The sequence below is a fragment of the Bubalus bubalis genome, chromosome 6 (genome assembly GCF_019923935.1).
Source record: "Bubalus bubalis isolate 160015118507 breed Murrah chromosome 6, NDDB_SH_1, whole genome shotgun sequence".
NCBI lineage: Eukaryota > Metazoa > Chordata > Mammalia > Artiodactyla > Bovidae > Bubalus > Bubalus bubalis.
This window is the reverse complement of record NC_059162.1, coordinates 53,850,576-53,861,878: the sequence shown is the minus strand read 5'-3', so window position 1 is coordinate 53,861,878 and position 11,303 is coordinate 53,850,576. Positions and strand designations below refer to the sequence as shown.

The following is an 11,303-nucleotide window of genomic DNA, read 5'->3' as shown; positions in this document are numbered from 1 at the left end:
CGATCAGTATTTCTTATAGCACTTGCTTTTTTCCTGTTTCATATGTAATTCTGAATACATTTCATCTTCTCCAGGTTTTAAGCAGTTTGATGACCAAACTCAAACCTAAATTAGCTTAACACATCTGTACATACACAGTGTCTCACACTCATAAGCTATATTAAAACTCTATCAATGACCAAAGGAAGGAATGCTCTTTTGGCTTCTCCTCCAAGACAGCTGCCAACCCAGAATGGAATGGACCGAGAGAGAAAAGAGTAGTGTCATCACAAAGACAACCAACCCTCTTATTCCCTTCTGGGGTAATTCAAATAGTAGTCCTAGTCTCAACAGTCTCTGTCTGACACAACCCAGTCTCACATAACTCAGTTGTTCCATTTTCTTTACTCCCATTTATACAAGCCGATCAGATATGTTCCAACTGTGAGTCTTTTATAGCCTCTATTTAATTCCTTTGGGAGGTCCCTGTACAAATATTTTTTTAATGGAAATGTGACTGCCATAGCAACTCAGATATAAATGTTGCCTAAGTGAATCACAGTGTTAAGGATGATAGTCTGCAAAAAGACTGAGTTAAATCTGGGGTAGGGATGAGAATTGGGAGTGAATGACGATGATAAAAAATTTTGTCCCCCGAATTCCTGGCTTTGGATTTACTTTTTGTTTAACTTTTCCCACCTAATTGCGGAGGGAAAGCAGTGGGGCAGTAGATGGGGTGAGCCTGCAGTTTACAGTTTACCAGCAGTAAAAGGCTGGTGATGAGTAAAGCAAGACCACTCTACAGAGTTGTTCTCTCCCCATGCGGAGGATAAGGACATATATGAGAAAGACGGATGCAATTGGAGGCCCAGCATCTTAACTTAAGCCGCTTAGTTTGGTACAACTGTAAACTGCCACACAGGGCTCGGCCCAGCTGCCTAAGGACGCAGCGTAAGGAAAGGTAAAGGGATTTCCCGCAAGCTCCACCCCCGGCTTCCCTGAAGATTCAAAACACATTATGTAAATAAGTTACTCTGGGTGTGCACGTGAGAAGGCGCTGGTCCGACACATAAATACTGTACTTCCAAAGCCCCTTGCACGTGCACCTGGACAGTCCTAAGCCCCTCTCTGGTCTCTTGAAACCAGCCCTCCGCGTTCCTAGCTCCAGCTCGATGGGCGCAGGGCACTGCAGCCTGCGCACCGGACGCTGTGCGGAGCGGGCCGGGCGGCCACATGGCGCGCTCCTGGGTGATGGCAGCTGCGCTTTGTTTCCATCAGCAAGGGGTGAGTCACAGGTTTTCGCAGTTCCTAAGCTGGGCAAACCACTCGGGCCAAGGCTCCTGCAAATTTAACAGCAGGAGCAACTACCGAAGCAGCCGCATCCCATTTCTCCTCTCGCTACTCCTCCTCCACCGCCACTGCCGCTCGGCCGCGGCCACCTCCGCCAGCTGCCTCCACCCAGTCCCCTCCTCCTTCCCCCGCGAACTTAGTCAGCGGTTCGCGCCGCCGCGCCCCGATTGGCCAGCAGAACTCGCCGCGTCACAATGGAGCCGGTTGGAGGCGGTGAGCCGGGCAGCGCTGGGGCTTCCCGCTGAGCCCGCAGCAGCCGGCGCCGAGGAAGTGCGGGCGCGGGGCCGCGGCCGGCGCGCCCGAAGCGGCACGGGGCGCACGCCGTGGGGAGCGCCGGCGCCCGGGGCCGGCGGCGTACAGGTAGGTCGGGGCCGGACGCCCCGGGTCACGGAGGAGGAGCGGAGCCGATCCCAGGTGATGGAGGCAGAGAACAGGGCGAGGGGACGCAGCAGGTGGGGTTGGCCGAGCAGGTGCGGTTACCTGTTCTCGCCTCACCTGAGAGCCGGGCCTGCGGGCAAGTGGCTGGACGGGAAAGATGAGAAGCGGTTTTGCCACTCCCTTGTCTCCGGGAGAGTGGGAGTGATGCCCGTGACTCCTCCGGAGTGCTGGGGTCATTCGGGGCAGGAGGAATGGACGCTGTCTCCCCCATAATCGCGGCGCTACACCTGAGTGTGAGCCCTCGGGGCGGGGCGGGAACCGAGTTCTGGTTTCCCGGGGCTGGAGTCGCCCTCCCTAGGTGAGCAGACCTGTCCGGAGGGCGTCCGCGCTTGGGTCGCTTTCCTTTGCCCCCTGTCCTGGTGCTGTTCGTTGGCACACATTTTTCTGCTCTTGGGAAACCTATTATACAGTTGTTCACCTACTGTTTGATGGTGGTGTTGGCACTCATTTGTTTGAGGGAGAAGGGAGCAACTTCTACCGTTTTCGAGAGAGAATCTGAGTTTCTCCTTCCTAGGCTGCGGCTAAGCAGGTGCCGAGAGGTCAGAAGGGAGGAGGCTCAGTGTTGGCTCATCACTATGTCCTCAGCTGACTTCCCAAAGTCCATAGGTTGCCTTTAGTCAGATGACGTCTGTGGAAGACTTTTTTTGTCGTCAGGAAGACCCTGCCAGCAGCCCCCTTCACACCTCCCCCCGAAAAGGTCAAACCTGAACTTAAAAACCTACCCTTAAACTTTCTTGAATAAATTCGCCTTGCCAAAAACTTTTAAAAATCCATAAAAAGATACCGGTATGAAAATTTAATTTGCAAATAGGTTACCAACTTAAAATAGACAGTATTCACTTTTTTTAAAGAGGAAATGGTATGTGTCTTTATCAGACTATTAGGTCTCCTAACCTTTAGGTCTCCTAAACCTCCTAGTTAGGTTGTAGTACACAGAAGCAACCAAACTGCAGTGTAATTATTTAATTACAATAACTTCCAGGTGCTGAGGTCAAACCTCCTGAGAGAACCCCAAGTGCTCTTTGATTTGTGAGCGTCAAGGTGACTTCCTTTTACTCCTGGTTTCCTAGTCAACAGCTTCACCCTTGAAGGAATGTGAAATGACAGCCAATCCTGCAAGTGACTGGGCCTCTGTGATTTAACAATATTCATCCTAGCATGTCTGATGTTACTCTTAGTTCAGGTAATGAGGGGGACAGAGTTGTCTCCGTGCGTGCGTTGAGTCATGATACCTACTATCCATTTACTACATGTTAGAATTAAATTTTGTATTATGTGAAACTTGTTCTTTTTTCTTAATTTGGAAAAGTGTCCCAGCACGTCCAGCCTAGTTCGTGAAGATTCGCACGTTGAGAATGATTTCATTTGACTAGCTGTTAAGATTTGCTTTATAAAAACCATTGCCCTCCCCACTGCTGTTTCATTCCTCTGAAGCCTCGGAATGAAAAGGGTTCTATTGAATATCACTGAAGTAGGGTATCAGGTCTTCTAAGGTGTTTTTTTTTTTTTTTTTAACAATTTATATTTTAAAGCAGTTTTAGGTTCACAGCAGAACTGAGAGTAACTGCAGAGAGTTCCCATATACCCCCTGCCCCCATTCATGCATAGTCTCCCCCATTATCAACATCTCCCACTAGAGTGAGACACGTGATACATAGATGAAGCTACATTGAGACGTCATCATCCAAAGACCATAGTTTAGAGTTCACTATTGGTGTCATACATTCTGTGGATTTAGCCAATATGTGTAACAACGTGTATCTGCCATTATAATTCCATCAAGTATGATCCTATATCGTATCATCACTACCCTAAAAATCCTCTGAGATCTTCCTATTCATTCCTACTGCCTGCCTAACCCTTGGCAACCACTGATATTTTCACTGTGTCCACATTTTTTTTCCAGAATATCAAATAGCTGGAATCAGTCTGAAGCCTTTGCAGATTGGCTTCTTGCAATTAATATTATGCATTTAGGTTTCCTCCTTTTTATGGCTTGATAACTTTTTTTTTTAAAGCACTGAATAATATTACTTTATGGCTCTAGATTTTTTTAGACTGTGTGGGTATTTTCCTGTAAGTGGCTTGAAGTTTGTGATTTTTTGTTTTATTTTCTGGTGCGGAAGGTTGGAAATATTTTAATATGTGAAAGATTCTTGTTTGAGCTGAAATTTTTATTTATAAACAAGTTTTTGTAATTTATGAATCTATTTTGATGGTATCTGAATATTTTTATTTTCTTTTTGATTTTTTTAACTGCCCATAAAAATAGCCTATTTAATCTAATCTCTGATGTTCATGTAGTGTCTCCCAAGTTGAATTTCCAATTTTTTTTTTCTCTTTTAGACTTAAAAAAAAAAGTCTCTTTTTTTCTCTTTTTTTTTTTTTTTTAAAGCATCCTTCTAGCATACTCTGGTATTATCAGAAACAAATGTATGCTGGCTCTGTCCTGTTACCCCAGACTCAATGGCATGGTTTCCAGTGCCTTCTATATAGCGTGTCCCCTCTGCTTTCTTGACCCAGGGCGTACTGCTTGTTCTGCAAACATTACAAACCCATGACCACTCATGAGGAATTTGGGAGGCCCAATTATAGTGTAGGGTTTCTTTAATGAATTGTCAAGTGTATTCTAATTTCTGTCATCTCTGTTTTCATATTGCTGCCTTTTCTTTTATTGCTTTTGCCCACTTGCATTCTATTTCTCATCTGTATTTTCTAAACTTCCTATGTACCTTTATTTTGACAGGTTTTTACAAGGTGTTTAAACTAATGTCTTTGGTAGACATAACAACTTATTTTTTCCTTTTCTGGATCATTAAGATTGATCTTAAATAAAATTGGTCCTGTCTGCAGTCACTGAATCTGTCTGCTAAGTTCTTATCAGTGCTGTTCATTTAGAAATTGAACAAAGGGAAATAATAAGCTCCCTGTTCTATGACTTCCTCTTATTTAGGATTCTGCTCAATTGCAACAGAATTTAAATGCACTTCTTCAATGCTGTTGTGAACGCGTGTAAAGGAAATGAATAAAAATGAGTTGTCAGAGCTTCAACCTTGACCTTTCCTTTTGCCTTTTTGGCCCTTAAGCCTTGATATGGGTCACGTGATTCTCCTTGGTTCTTTCCAGACTCTGTATCTTTGAACTTCATCTTCTGCTTCTTCAGTTTCAGGGTTCCTTTAATTCTGTGCTGTGTTTGTTTCATCCTGTGGCCATTTTCAGGGCTTTGTTCTACAATGCCTACTTCTTGGTCAACAGTATCTGTCAGAGACATCATCAGCTGCAAAGCTTGTATTTCACTTGTCTTTCCAGCTCCACACAGGTGACTGAGATCTTCCTCTGCCCATCTCTATGGAGACTAAATACTTTACTGTCAAGTAGCATATTCCCTTTGATGGTCTCTCAGGTAGGAAGATTTGAGAGCATATTCAAACCATCCTTCTTTTCTTCTGTCATATTTTTTTCAGCATTTTTACACTTACCCCTCAGATCTATTGCAGATTATAATCAAGAATTCTTCAGGCTTCCACCTGAGAACTTAAGCTATGCAGATTGATGGGCCTGGATTTGAACCCTACACTGTATCACTTTGGATGCGTTACTGGATTAGTTAAGATTAGCTGCCAGTTACAGAGACCACAAAGAACAATGGCTTAATTAAACAAAGCAATGTTTGTTTCTCTTTCACGTTAAAGAAAAGTTTGCAGAGAGACAGTCTAGAGCTGGTATTATGATTTTGCAAATCTTTTCAGACCTATGCTGGTTCCACCTTTTAGAACCTCAGACATCAAATCAGACCCTCAATCTTGTGATCCAAAGGGGAGCTTAGACCATCACATTTAGGTTCCAAGTTTAGAAAGGAAGACAGAAGGAAGGAAGGAAAGAAGACAGGGAGGGAAAGCAAGAGACCAGAGTCTCTTAAGGAAATTTCCTGGAGGCTGTCGTACACTTTTTATTATATCTCATTGACCAGACTTTGAGTAATATGACCTCATCTAGCTTTTCACTTTCATGCATTGGAGAAGGAAATGGCAACCCACTTCAGTGTTCTTGCCTGGAGAATCCCAGGGACAGGGGAGCCTGGTGGGCTGCCATCTATGGGGTCACACAGTCGGACACAACTGGAGCGACTTAGCAGCAGCAGCTAGGATAGAGACTAGGGAATATTGTCCTTACTTGAGACAATCTTAAGCCCAGCTAAAACATGGGAGTTTTGCATCCTTAGTAAGATAGAGGGAAAGAAATATTGGAGTAGTCAAACACCACTGTTATTCTACACCTCTTTTTTTCTTGACTGTTATTACCCATCTCACAGGAGTCTTAAGATTAAAAGAAAAAAAAAAAAAGATTAAAAGAAATATTAATGTGAAAGCATATAATACAGTATCTGGTGTAAAACAAGCTTTCAGTAAATGTTAGTTCATATTCCTCCTTACTCCTTTTTCATAAATTATCGCATTTCTCTGCTACCACATCATTGGTATCCAAATCCCATTTTAAATACTGGCCCCAATTGATAGTACTAGACTATAGTCAGGTTCCTTATCATGGGAGGAAGTAACACATTATGACTCAATGTCAGCATCTACTTCTTAGCTTAAAGGGTGGCTAAGATTTAAGATATAGCTCTTGGAATCAAATATAGCTAGATATAAATCCTGGCTCTGTCACTTACTTAGTATGTAACCTCAGCCTCTTGCACCTTCAGTTTCCTCATCTGGAAACCTGGGGTAAGATATGAGAAGTATGGAAAAATTGTATTTAGAGTGCCTAATAAATTGTGTGATAAAGTGCTAGCTTTTCTTTTAAAATTTGGCCCGGTCTAGGTGAACCTTTCAGAAAATGAACTCTTATTCCATTAAAAAGAAGTTTTAAAATTGGTCATCTCCATACATATCTAAACCCACTCCAGTGTTCTTGCCTGGAGAATCCCAGGGACGGGGGAGCCTGGTGGGCTGCCGTCTATGGGGTCGCACAGAGTCGGACACGACTGAAGCGACTTAGCAGTAGCAGCAGCATACATATCTAAATGAGTGTTGTTAAATTTTTAGTCAGACTTTTTGAGAATTGTCCCCAAAATCAGTTTAAACCTTGAATAGCTACAAAGTCTTTGCTTTTCTAAAAAAACGAAAACCAGAATAGCTCAGCCTTAACCATCTTCAGCCTTGATTTGAATGATTTTGGCAGATCCACTCTCAGAAGCAGAATCATTCCCACCAGTGAGTATATGTCATAGTATTTTTTTTTTCAGCATGTTTGTTAAGCACCTACTGTGTACCAGATATGACTATGCCAGGTTCTAGGGACACAGCAGTAAGCAAAAATGTACATGGTCCCTGCCACCGTGGGGGTTGCAAGGTACTAGGGGAGACAGGAGAATCAATCCCTGCAAATAAATGAAAAAAATTGCCACTTAACATGGTCAGGAAGGAGATGTACAGGTGCTATGAAAGTATATGCAAATATCTTATGGTCAGAAGTTGAATGGTGTCTTTAGGAAAAAGTCAGCCAGTGCTTGGAAGCAAAGAGGTGTTGTGGGAGTGTGGTTTGAAATGAGCTCTGTCATGAGATGAGCATGGTCCGAGCACAGATCAGAGTGTCCCACAGGTTCCCAACACCATACCAAAGAAGGCATATCATTTGGAGCCATCATTAAAATACGTGTACATAATATATAACTTCTCCATGTGAGTCTCTGGAAGGGACTACATAATTCAGGAATAATTTAATTCTTTTATAATTTATTTATGCTTTAGTGACAAGCTTTAAATTCAGATACCTTTTTTATTTTTGATACACCAAGCAGATGCATCTGAGAAAATAGGCAGTAAAATAGGGTCTTTTGAGAGGGTCAGAGGATTGATCTGCATCACCCTTAGTGAGTGGAATTTGAAGACCTTTGGCTGGACAGGTTGACAGACGAATAGGTAACCCACAAAGCAGCAGTGGATGGTGACCACAGGCGGGGAGGCAAAGGCAGTGTTTTCTGGAGAGTGGGCTGCATTACTGAGCTTGGGATGGCCCATCTCAGGGCCCACAGGCTGCCCAGCATCCCATCTCTCCAAGGCTTTCAGGCTTGCATAGGTAGGACCCAGCTTAGCACCTTGACAATGGCATACCATTTTTCCCTGTCCTTTCCAGCTGAGCTCATGGGGGCATCCTTTGGGAGAAGTGTTGCATCTCTCATCCCTTTGAGGGCCTTGGAGAGTGTCTGGGAGGCTCTGCTCTCACGTAACATGTTAAGGCATGACTGAGCCTGCATGGCAGAGCTGCCTGCCATTGGACTTCAGGTTGTGTCTTGCTCTGAGCAGATAACATTTATGATGAATTTTGTCCCTCTAAAAACTTTAAAGTTCATCTCTCTAGGCAAAACTGAGTTGGTTCTTGGCCCCTGATTCAATGCCCAGATAGGCAACCGAGCCAGTGACTTGTCTTTGAAAAGTATGTGTGAGTCATGATGCAGTTTCTAGATGTGCAGTGCTGTGCTTGGTGGGCAGGTTCCCAGAGAATTTATGCTCTGCTAGCACTGCCCTAAGGGGCCGCAAGCCTTTTAACTTCACCCTCTCAGGAATGCCTTTGGAGCTGGGACTTCCTCTGGCTAACCACTAGCCTGGTAGTTGGAATTCCTCCCTCAGGACATGCCAGCCTTGTTACTACACCAGGGACTTCTCCATTGCCTGGACCCCCTTCCCTTATGAGTCTGTGTAACTGCTTCCTTTTCAATGAATAGTTGGCTTCAGTGATCTCAGGGATCCTTTCCCTGATCACCTCGGATAAAATACATCTGCCTGCCCTCATTGTAGTCTTTCAGGCTTTGGTTTATTGTTTGCTGGCTTGTCCCTACCAGAATATAAGTTCTGTGAAAGCAAGGATCTTGTCTCCCTAGTATACCTGCTCTTAAGCCTGGTATGTAGTAAAACTCCCCAGACTGCTACATGTGGTTTGGGGCAAAAAAATTAGCCCTTTGAACATAAAATGGGAATAATAGCATCTGTGCTACCTGCCTCACAGAACAATGAGGAGCTGGAGTTAATGTATACCAAAGATACTCTCCCCACCCCAAACTTGCTGTTCATCTTTAGATTTCATATTTTTGCGAACAGTAATACCATTTACCCAATTATATAGCCCTAAATACTTAGAACTCGTTCTGGGCTTCTCTTTGCTTTGTTCCCTGTTAAACTGCTCTATACATTCTGGTAACCAGTTTGTCCAGAGGCCGCATCCCTCAGGTCCCTCCCGTCAGCACCCTTCCTTCACAGCTTCTTGACTGCCTTGAGTCTTTTCCAGGCCCGCTGCTTATTGCCTGCAACCAGTAGTTCAGTTTGTAGTCTTTCCAGTCTTCTACCCACCTCCCCCCTCAATTCGTTGTGCACACAAGAGGAAAATAATGATTATGAAAGGTAAATTTCATACCACCATTGCCTGGTTTAATAATCCTTTAATGACTTACTTTGTCAAAACATCAAGTCCAAATGCCTTGGAGAGCCATATAGTGTAGTCTTCCTCTGCCTGCTTCTTCAGGTCTCTGGTTTCACCTTTCACCCCTCATCATTTCTAAATCACCAACGCATGCACTGTGGATACAGCATGCAGTCACAGCTCAAGCACCAGGCATCCTAAACTGTTTGCAGTGCAAGGAGGAAGGTAGGAGGTAGCCAGATGGCTCCACTCCATGCCCCACCCCCTTTTTTCGCCTTTTCTCTATCTGTGGTGGTCATATCCCCTTGTCACTTGCTCATGTTTCAGGAGTCAGTTCAAGCATACTTTTTCTGGAAGACCATTCCAGACCCTTCCCTCTGCCTACCACTTCCAAGAGATCCTGATTCCCTTCTCTGTGCTACCTCAGAGCCTTGTACACTTCCTATAACGATTATTTTGTTCATCCTCTGATTGAGCTTCCTGAGCCAGGCATTATACTTGGCATGTAAATTGATATCTGGGAAAGAATTAGGCAATAAAACTCAGTATACTTATTATCTAGTCCAGGCCTTTGTTTCAATAACATTCTTCTGACTGGTATTTGAAACTTTGAAAGATCTCCTTGAAGGTTAGAAGTAGGAAGAAGGATTATCCTGTATATGCTGGTAGTAGGTATCAATTGAATGACCCAAATATTTTGTTAGTGAGCTAGTGTTTACTGAACATTTATTGTGTTCAGAGTTCTGGATTTGGCCATTTGCAGGACAGGCTTGAGTCAGCTCTTGGAACTTTTCTAAATTAACTCTGGCTTTATCATTCTATCAGAAGTCAGAATTTTAGATGGTCAGCACAAGTTCTTGGTTTACAGGCAGTTTAGAACAAAGTATCTGAATGTTTTTCATCCAGTACCCCCTAAAAGGATTTTGAAACACTATCTCCCTCTTCATGTGTTTTAAAAGTTTATTCTAAATTTTTTTATAGTTGTAAAAGATGGCACCTGTGATATATAAATATTGATTTAGAAAGACATTTTTTTCTAATGTACCCAGTGTAAGTTAAATACTAAAATGATTTTTTATCTACCATGCCATCCATTTAAAAAACACAAAAACAAGCTTGTTTAGAAAAGCTGGAAATTTTACATAGTTACTCCCCATGTAACACTTATGTTTGAAAATCTTTAATTGAATTCCTTATCATACTCTTGTAACACACATACACACACAACATATTTTTTGAAGTTCTTGTGACTCTAAGGCTCTAAATGTTACATAAAATTTCATTTGGATTGAGTTTTTATGATTTTGAATAATACACAGTTGACCAGAACAAGTATATTAGAATTTTGATAAATAATTATTAAGCCTAGGTAAAATATTATGGGAAATAACTTCTTGATGAGATGCTTGGGACTTAAAAAATATTCATGCATAAGTAAGTATTTCATATTGCTAAGATAAGATAGGCTTCATAATCAAGTTTTCTTTTTAAATGTAAATGCTTAAGACACTTTCCCATATGTATATGAAAATGAAGGCAGCATAATTCTACTCTATTTTTTAAACTTCTGAGGTGTATGCCAAAATTGCTTAGTAATTGATCACAAAAATGATTTTCCATGTTCTGCTGTCTGACTTGGTTATATCTCCCTCCAGTGTTGTTTGAAGCAGAGAAATGGATACTTTTCCTTAACTCCCAAAAGGATGTTTCAGTCTTCAAAGTCATTTACTTTCTTAACATCTATAACCCTACAGTTATCTCAAATGACCCTCAACTTGGGACCTGGAGATTTTTACTCCCCAAGGCAGTGTACCATAAGCAGACTCCTGAGAAATGAAAGGTTTGCCTTTCTTATGGAGTGTGGGGAGAGGATGACTATGAAAATGGAAAAAGGGAGATGACCAGAAGGAACCAACTGGACATCAGGTGTTCTGAAATAGATACTTTTTTTTTTTTTGATAGAGCATAATCATAAAGCAATTTTATTTGCCTGATCAGACTCACTTGGTGGGCTAATTCCTTCTCTCCCCTTAGACACAATCTCTGGCAGACCTAGAGTTTTTTCCACTTGTTCATAGATAATAAGAGTCTTCCAGTTACCCTTGGTCACACACATA

The 11,303-nt window shown here is 42.6% G+C and overlaps 1 protein-coding gene across 4 annotated transcripts in view; it reads left to right on the top strand.

Moving 5' to 3' along the window:
• The first annotated feature begins 1,295 nt into the window (after positions 1–1,295).
• The window catches only part of LRRC8B (leucine rich repeat containing 8 VRAC subunit B), an 80,125-nt gene continuing 70,117 nt past the window's right edge, over positions 1,296–11,303 (top strand). For 3 of the 4 annotated variants that reach the window (XM_006063366.4, XM_025288312.3, XM_044944724.2), the window contains exon 1: positions 1,297–1,689. The gene's annotated coding sequence lies outside the window, so the exon portion shown is untranslated. Of the gene's footprint in view, positions 1,690–11,303 lie in introns of all 4 variants that reach the window. The other variant, XM_006063367.4, reaches the window with a different exon arrangement.